Source organism: Lactuca saligna, chromosome 9 (assembly GCF_052625555.1).
Source record: "Lactuca saligna cultivar CGN05327 chromosome 9, ASM5262555v1, whole genome shotgun sequence".
NCBI classification, from domain to species: Eukaryota; Viridiplantae; Streptophyta; class Magnoliopsida; order Asterales; family Asteraceae; genus Lactuca; species Lactuca saligna.
Window position 1 is genome coordinate 146,883,460 of NC_136425.1, and position 7,333 is coordinate 146,890,792.

Here is a 7,333-nt window from a genome sequence, read left to right on the forward strand (position 1 = left end):
GATATTTGTCACCCCATACCTATCGGTCTAGCTGTTGCAAGCAGCTTAGGTGTGGAACTGTCAGTCCCGTATATATCTATACGCAAGTATCACACTCTCTTATGGAAGATTCTGATTATAATACAAGACTTTTGTAGATACTCTGATAAGTGTGATGAAGACTTTGTCTCAAAAAAGTTGATTCAACGTGTCTATGTATAATATAATGAAAACCCTTTTTGTAACTGGAAATATTGCAATTTCATAATAAATGCATAGTGTAAAATAATCATACAATTAAATTACTATTTGTATTGTATCCCAAAATAGTAAAACAATGTCAATAACCCATAAACTATATCTATTATTATAGTTTATTATAAATGTTTTGTTGTAAATGAAAACATTTGTATGTATAATTATCACTTTTCCATGATAAAAAAAATGGTATAAAATAATTATATATATATATATATATATATATATATATATATATATATATATATATATATATATATATATATATATATAGGGTTAGGTTCATGTGAGACCACTTGATTTTGTGAGACGGGAAGACCAAATCTTGACCACTCATCCTAAATAATCAAAGGCTAATATTAATTCAGATTAAACCATAAAATAGGCGGTGGCAATTTTGTAAATTAATGGAACTTTGGGATTAGATCAAGACACGGAGGGGCATTAATGGAATTTTGCATTCTTTTTCTTTCAACACACAAAAACAAACACCCGGTACGAACCCTAAAACCCATTTGATCCAAATCTCGATCATCGTTCTGCTTCCAAAATCTCGATCATCGTTCTGCTTCCAAATCTCGATCATTGTTTCAGACTCTAATTCTGATTATACCTGAAATTCATCTTCCGATTATTACACGAAAACCACTCGATAATCAACTAGAACATTAAAAACATTTCGATTTTGAATTTGATATCGAATCAAATGGCTCATTCTACAGATTCTGATTCTGATTTTGTATCAACAGCTGTTCCAAGTAAGTATAATACTACAAACCTCTTGTTCTTACACAATAAACCTATATGTTCTTATTATAGAAAGTTTTTTCACTTTAAATCGTGTTGTGTATTCAATAAATGTGTAATAATCGAGATAGTTCACTAACTATTTATATGTCGAAGTCAGTATGTAAAGGAATATAGCATTATAAAGCATACAATCTAAACCTAAATCTCAGTGTGTGATTTATATAGAGTCTATGTATCTAAATGTTAACTGTACAGAGTGTTCTAATTATTCCCCCATTTCATTTGATCTAAATATTCTTAATCAAAATCAGCAAAGATGTTATGTTATTCTAACTAATTGTTCATCATTTAATTAGATTTAGATCCATAAATTGTCTAATACTATAGATTTTGGTAACACAAATCTCTTATTATGATTGTAGTATATTGTTTAGCCAAAAAAAATCTTTGTATTCTAGTGAATTTTATGTTGATTGATAAATAGAAATTTGTTGTTATGTATTTATAGAACTGTGACCAGATTATATATCATAAACTAATATGAATTCTAATGGAATTTGATGTTATTGATGCAGCTAAAAAAGTGCAAACAAATGCAACTGTAAGAAAAACAGGGAAAGAAATCTATATCGATATAGGTATAAATTGTGATTACTTTTAGATTATATATTATAATTGCTTTTATTAACCTCTAAATGCTTTTAATAAATATTCTAATTGTTTTTATTTGATAATTTTCTTCATACAGATTCAGCAAGTCAAGATAGGGTTAAAAAAGGTATGAACACCCTTTCTTTCAAATAATTCATAAAAAAAAAACAAATGTTTGGATTTATTTTTCTAATTGATTTTAATTGTAAATCAAAAGAAAAAGAAGACAAACCTTATGTTGATTGATAAATAGAAATTTGTTGTTATGTATTTATAGAACTGTGACCATATTATATATCATAAACTAATATATTCTAATTTATTTATTTTTCTAAGTTAGTTATTCTGAATATTCTAATTTTGTTTTATCATGTATTCTAATTGATTTTAATTATTAAATTTCATGACAAAAGATTTGTAAATTCTAATGGAATTTGATGTTATTGATGCAGCTAAAAAAGTGCAAACAAATGCAACTGTAAGAAAAACAGGGAAAGAAATCTATATCGATATAGGTATAAATTGTGATTACTTTTAGATTAAATATTATAAGTGCTTTTATTAACCTCTAAATGCTTTTAATAAATATTCTAATTGTTTTTATTTGATAATTTTCTTCATACAGATTCAGCGAGTCAAGATAGGGTTAAAAAAGGTATGAACACACTTTCTTTCAAATAATTTATTAAAAAAAAAAAACAAATGTTTGGATTTATTTTTCTAATTTTGTTTTATCATATATTCTAATTGATTTTAATTCTTAAATTTCATGATAAAAGATTTGCAAATTGTAAATCAAAAGAAAAAGAAGGCAGATGAAGGAAAATCAAAGAAAAAAATTAAAAAAAAAATGTTGTTACTTCTGAAAGCGACTCCGATTCTTCTTCTGATTCATCCTCACATCATAAAAAAAGAATTAAAAAAGGTATCAACAATCATTCTTTAAAACACTTATTCTAATTTTCAATCATTCTTTAAAACACTTATTCTAATTTTTTGGATTTATTTTTTTCGGTTGATTATTATGAACATTCAAGTTGATTAAAATAAATATTCTAATTTATTTCAATTTTTAAATTTCTTCATACAGCTAAAAATACAAAAAAGAAGAAAATACTTGAAAAGAAAAGATGACACTATGTTTCAGATTCTTCATCTTTACAGTCAGAGACATCAGAGTCAGAGACATCCACAACACATAGTGATGAATATGGTAAAATATGTTGTCTTTTATAATATTTATGTTGACATCCAATAAAAGTATAATATATTATTCTAATAGAATAATTATTGATGCAGATAAAGTAAATAAAAAGAAAAAAAAGAAAAGTCAAAAAACATTTCAAGCGCCACAAGAAATTAATCCATAATGATGTGAAGCACAAAAAGAAAAAACATGTTTCTGATTCTTCAAGAGAATCACAGACAGAATCATACACACATTCAACGGGTAAAATAATCTAAACTTTTTTTTTTCGTGAAATATGATTTTATACTTTACAATTCCAATATTATGGAACAATATAAATATTAGAGTGTTTCGAAGAATATATTTCATAGACTATGTTTGACATGAATTACTTATGGATCATAATTGAAAATTCTTGGTATTTTGATGTGAAAGTATTTTTCTATTGTTTATTGATGTGAAAGTATGTTTCTATGATATTACACACATTCTATATATTATTATATCATAAATCATGTTATACTTGATTTTTTTGTTGTTTTACTTAGCTGATATAAGATTTTGCAAACATTTGAGTTTAATTTTTTATAAATAATATAATTTGAATAAATATCTACATTTTACTTAGATGATATAGTATTTTTGGATTAAATTCCGTAGAATATTCTGATATAATAAGTGTATATGTATAATATTCTGTTTGGAATATTAGTTTGTAATTAAATGAAATATGATTTTTGGATTTTTGTGGGGTTACTAACATCTATGACTGATGTAATGAATTAGATGATGAATCTGATGAAGAAATCTATGTAAAAAAGAGAACCGGTGATAGAAAATATGTTGAAGGAGTGACAAAGATTAAAGAAGCAAAAAGGAAGAGGAATAGTAGGGACAATCGTGCAGCAGTAAAGAAACAAAAAACCGTGAAAGAGCAAAAGACTGTGAAAGATATATTGAAGGAGTTGCCTTCAATAAACACTAGATCAACACCTGGATTGATGACAGATGTTGTAAGTTCTTTGACATCTAACAAAAAGATTGGGTGAAACGGATGGGATTTAAAGCCTTTTTGAAGATCAACATTGAGAGTATTCCCTTAAAACTTTGCCATTTTGTGCGTAAGCATTACGATGAAGGCACAAACAGTATTCTGATTAAAGGAAAAAGAATAAAGATCACAAAGGAAAAAATTCATAAAGTGTTTGGTTTACCCAAAACTGGAAAAAGCTTATTTGATTTGGACAAGGTTAGTGAAGATCATCAAGTCTTTGATGGATGGATGAAGGAACTTGAAGATGGAAAGGCAAATGCAACAAATTACAAGAAGATTATTCAAAAATCCGAACAAGTGGATATGAATTTCAAGCTGGGTTTCATAGCTTTATTCGTTAATACGTTTGCAGAATCCATTCCTATGGGGACAAACAACTTAGTTCCAGTTAGAGCACTTGTTGAAGTAGATGACATTTCTAAAATCGATTGGTGTGCATATTTGTTGTACTGTGTGAAAAATTCAAAAGGGAGATGGCGTCCAGACGACCCCAAGTGTTATTATAAAGGCCCGATGTTGTTGCTATTGGTATGTTTTTTCATATACTTATTTTTTTTCTTAAAAATGGATATCTAATATGATGTTGAAATAATGCAGCTAATTTACTGTGATGAAATTGAATGCAAGCTCCAAAAAATAGAACGTAAAACACCATTAGTTACAATGTGGATAGCAGATAAGTTGAAGGAAAGACAATCTTTTGAGATTGAAGCTGGTGGATTTGGGGTTGGGAATCTAATTGAACAAAGTTCAAATTTAGAACTTGAGAAGAATGAAAATCAGGTGAATGAGAATCAGGACATGCGTATTGTAGCACCTGGTTTCCGGTATGTGAATTTTATTTGAGTATTGCCCAATTTTAGCCTTGGACTCGGCGAGTCACTAGGTCCGACTCGACGAGTAGGGACGAGACCCAGGACACGTTTAAGTTGGCGACTCGGCGAGTCCATATCCTGGACTCGGCGAGTCACCGCTGTTGGATGAAACCCTAAGTTTCAGGGGTTTGCTCCCTATTTAAACCCCATATCTGCCCCTTGCCAGCCCCCATTCACCCCCAGAGCTCCCAACCCTCGTCCTAAGCTTGTTTCTTGTGTAGTTGAGGCTCTTGTGTGCATTATTGAAGGTTTTGAGGCAAGAAGGGAAGGAGATCAAGAGAAAGGAGAGCCATCCAAGCATCATTGTGTTTTTCAGCTGTATCATTGAGGTATATCTCGTTTTTCCCCTGTTTCTATGCTTAAGATTTCACTTACGACACTCTTGAGCAATTCCTCAAGCTTGTTTGTGCTTAATGTTTCGTAATAAGTGGATTGGCCTTTAGATCTAGGCAAGATTGAGCTCCAGGAGCTCAGATCTGTTAGCTTTATGGCCCCATGTGGCTTGTTCATCCTAGATCTACCCCTTTGAGGCATTTTGAACCCTAAAATCCATATTAGTGAGTATCCACACGTAAAGTTGGAAACTTTACGTGTGATTTGTGTCCTAGAAGTCCAGATCTATGAATGGCATGGACTGAAATCGAGTAAATCGGTGTATTTGGTGGATGCATGGCGACGACTCGACGAGTCGTATAGGTGACTCGGCGAGTCTGGTCGCGAGTCACCGAATTGGTCCCTTCATGATGTATCGAGTTGAGCCGTGAGTCACAGGGGGTGACTCGGTGAGTTGGGAGCTGAACTCACCCATGTTAGGACTCGGCGAGTCGATGCCCTGACTCGGCGAGTCCGAGGCAATCTTCATAAGATCAAGAACAGACTCGGCGAGTTGTTCATACAACTCGGCGAGTCTTAGCATATGTGTTCTTCGGATGAAGATGAACTCGACGAGTTGTTCATACAACTCGGCGAGTAGGATGAAGGAGTTGAATGACAGTTTAGGAGATGAACTCGTCGAGTCATAGCCCAACTCGACGAGTAGAATCAGGGACCCAGGACAATAGTTTGCTAGGGACTCAGCGAGTGGAGATCCACTCGGCGAGTCGGGTAAACTAATAGTTGACTTCGATTTGACCTAGGGCTAGACCAGGGGTAAAATGGTCTTTTTACCCAAAGGACAGTTAGCAGTGTATGACTAAGTATATTGTGGGAATTACAGCCGGGGAGTTTCCGAAGCAGCAGCAGCAGTAGTAGGTGATCAATTCCCACACAGACCAGCAGCTATTTCGAGGTGAGTTTCCTTTCATTAGTAACGGGTCTAAGGCACCAAGGCTTGCCCGTATAGATGGGACGTTAGTATTATAGTGTGGGCCGAGCCCGTATCTATTAGTCGAGTTGATTGTGATATATACCAGTATGATAGAACTGTTTATACTTGTTGTCTGCGTGATACTTGTATGATATGTGTTGACGGTTGGGTGTGGGCAAGGCCTGTATCCCTCCGAGAATGGAGTGTGGGCTAGGCCCATATCTCCCAGGTAGCGAAGTGTGGGCGGGGCCCGTATCTTCACGAGTGTGGGCGGGGCCCGTATCTCTCAGAAAGTGAGATGTGGGCGGGGCCCGTATCCTCACGAGTGTGGGCGGGGCCCGTATCTCCTAATTGCATGTTATTTGTTATATGCTGTATGGTATGGGGTATTATGGGGGAGCTCACTAAGCTTTGTACTTACGGTTTCAGTTTTGGTTTCAGGTACCTCCTCAGCTAGGGGAAAGGAGCCGGCACGGTAGCAGCATGTCACACACACACTCTTCGGTTTCCGCATTTACGAGATTCACTGGGATTGTACTCTGATATTTGATGGATTGTATGGTTTGAATATTAAAACATGGTTTGCGATGTGTTATGGCGTGATCAAACAATGCTTTTATTTATTAATGTTTTCTAAAAGTAATATTTTAAAATGAAATTTTTGGACATGAAAATTGGGTCGTTACAAGTTGGTATCAGAGCCCTGGTTTGAGGGATTCGGACACGCCTTCGGGAGTGTCTGAACTCAAATCGAGGGATTGAAAGATTTTCAAAAGAAAATGTTCTCTAAAAACTCGGAAAAGAGTCATAAGAAAGAGCGAAGTGTGTGACGTGCGCGACCGGCCGAGCTCAAGTAAGTATTCCCCATAGTACCCATACAAGTTTATGTTATGTTTATCAGCTTATGTATAACCGCATGCTAGAATAGGGCTAAGGATCTAGGAGTGATGCCTTATGTGCCTGCTTATGTGTTATAGCTTTATGAGTATTGCATGCTAGAATTGAGTAGACAGCAGTAGGATAGCCTGTTTAGGTTATGCCTGATAGTATGAGCTTAGCATCTTATGCTGGTGCCGTTTCTTGTTATAAGAATAGTTTTGGCTTGAGTCTGTTTCCCCTTAACCGAATGTTGCTTGCTTCGTGCTTGGTGGGGTTCCGAGTAATGGGAGTTAGCCACTAGGTGAACACGTCACACCACATGTAATCAGGTTTGAATAATCCCAAAGTACTGGAACTGGCCCTATTGCGCAGCTCTTGTTTGAGTCTAACCG

The 7,333-nt window shown here is 34.1% G+C and overlaps 1 long non-coding RNA gene across 1 annotated transcript; it reads left to right on the plus strand.

Moving 5' to 3' along the window:
• The first annotated feature begins 1,740 nt into the window (after positions 1-1,740).
• Positions 1,741-2,284, plus strand: LOC145017566 (uncharacterized). The gene is made up of 3 exons (XR_013666574.1): positions 1,741-1,765; positions 2,091-2,153; positions 2,264-2,284. It is a non-coding gene; the product is annotated as an uncharacterized LOC145017566 (long non-coding RNA).
• Positions 2,285-7,333: the final 5,049 nt, after the last annotated feature.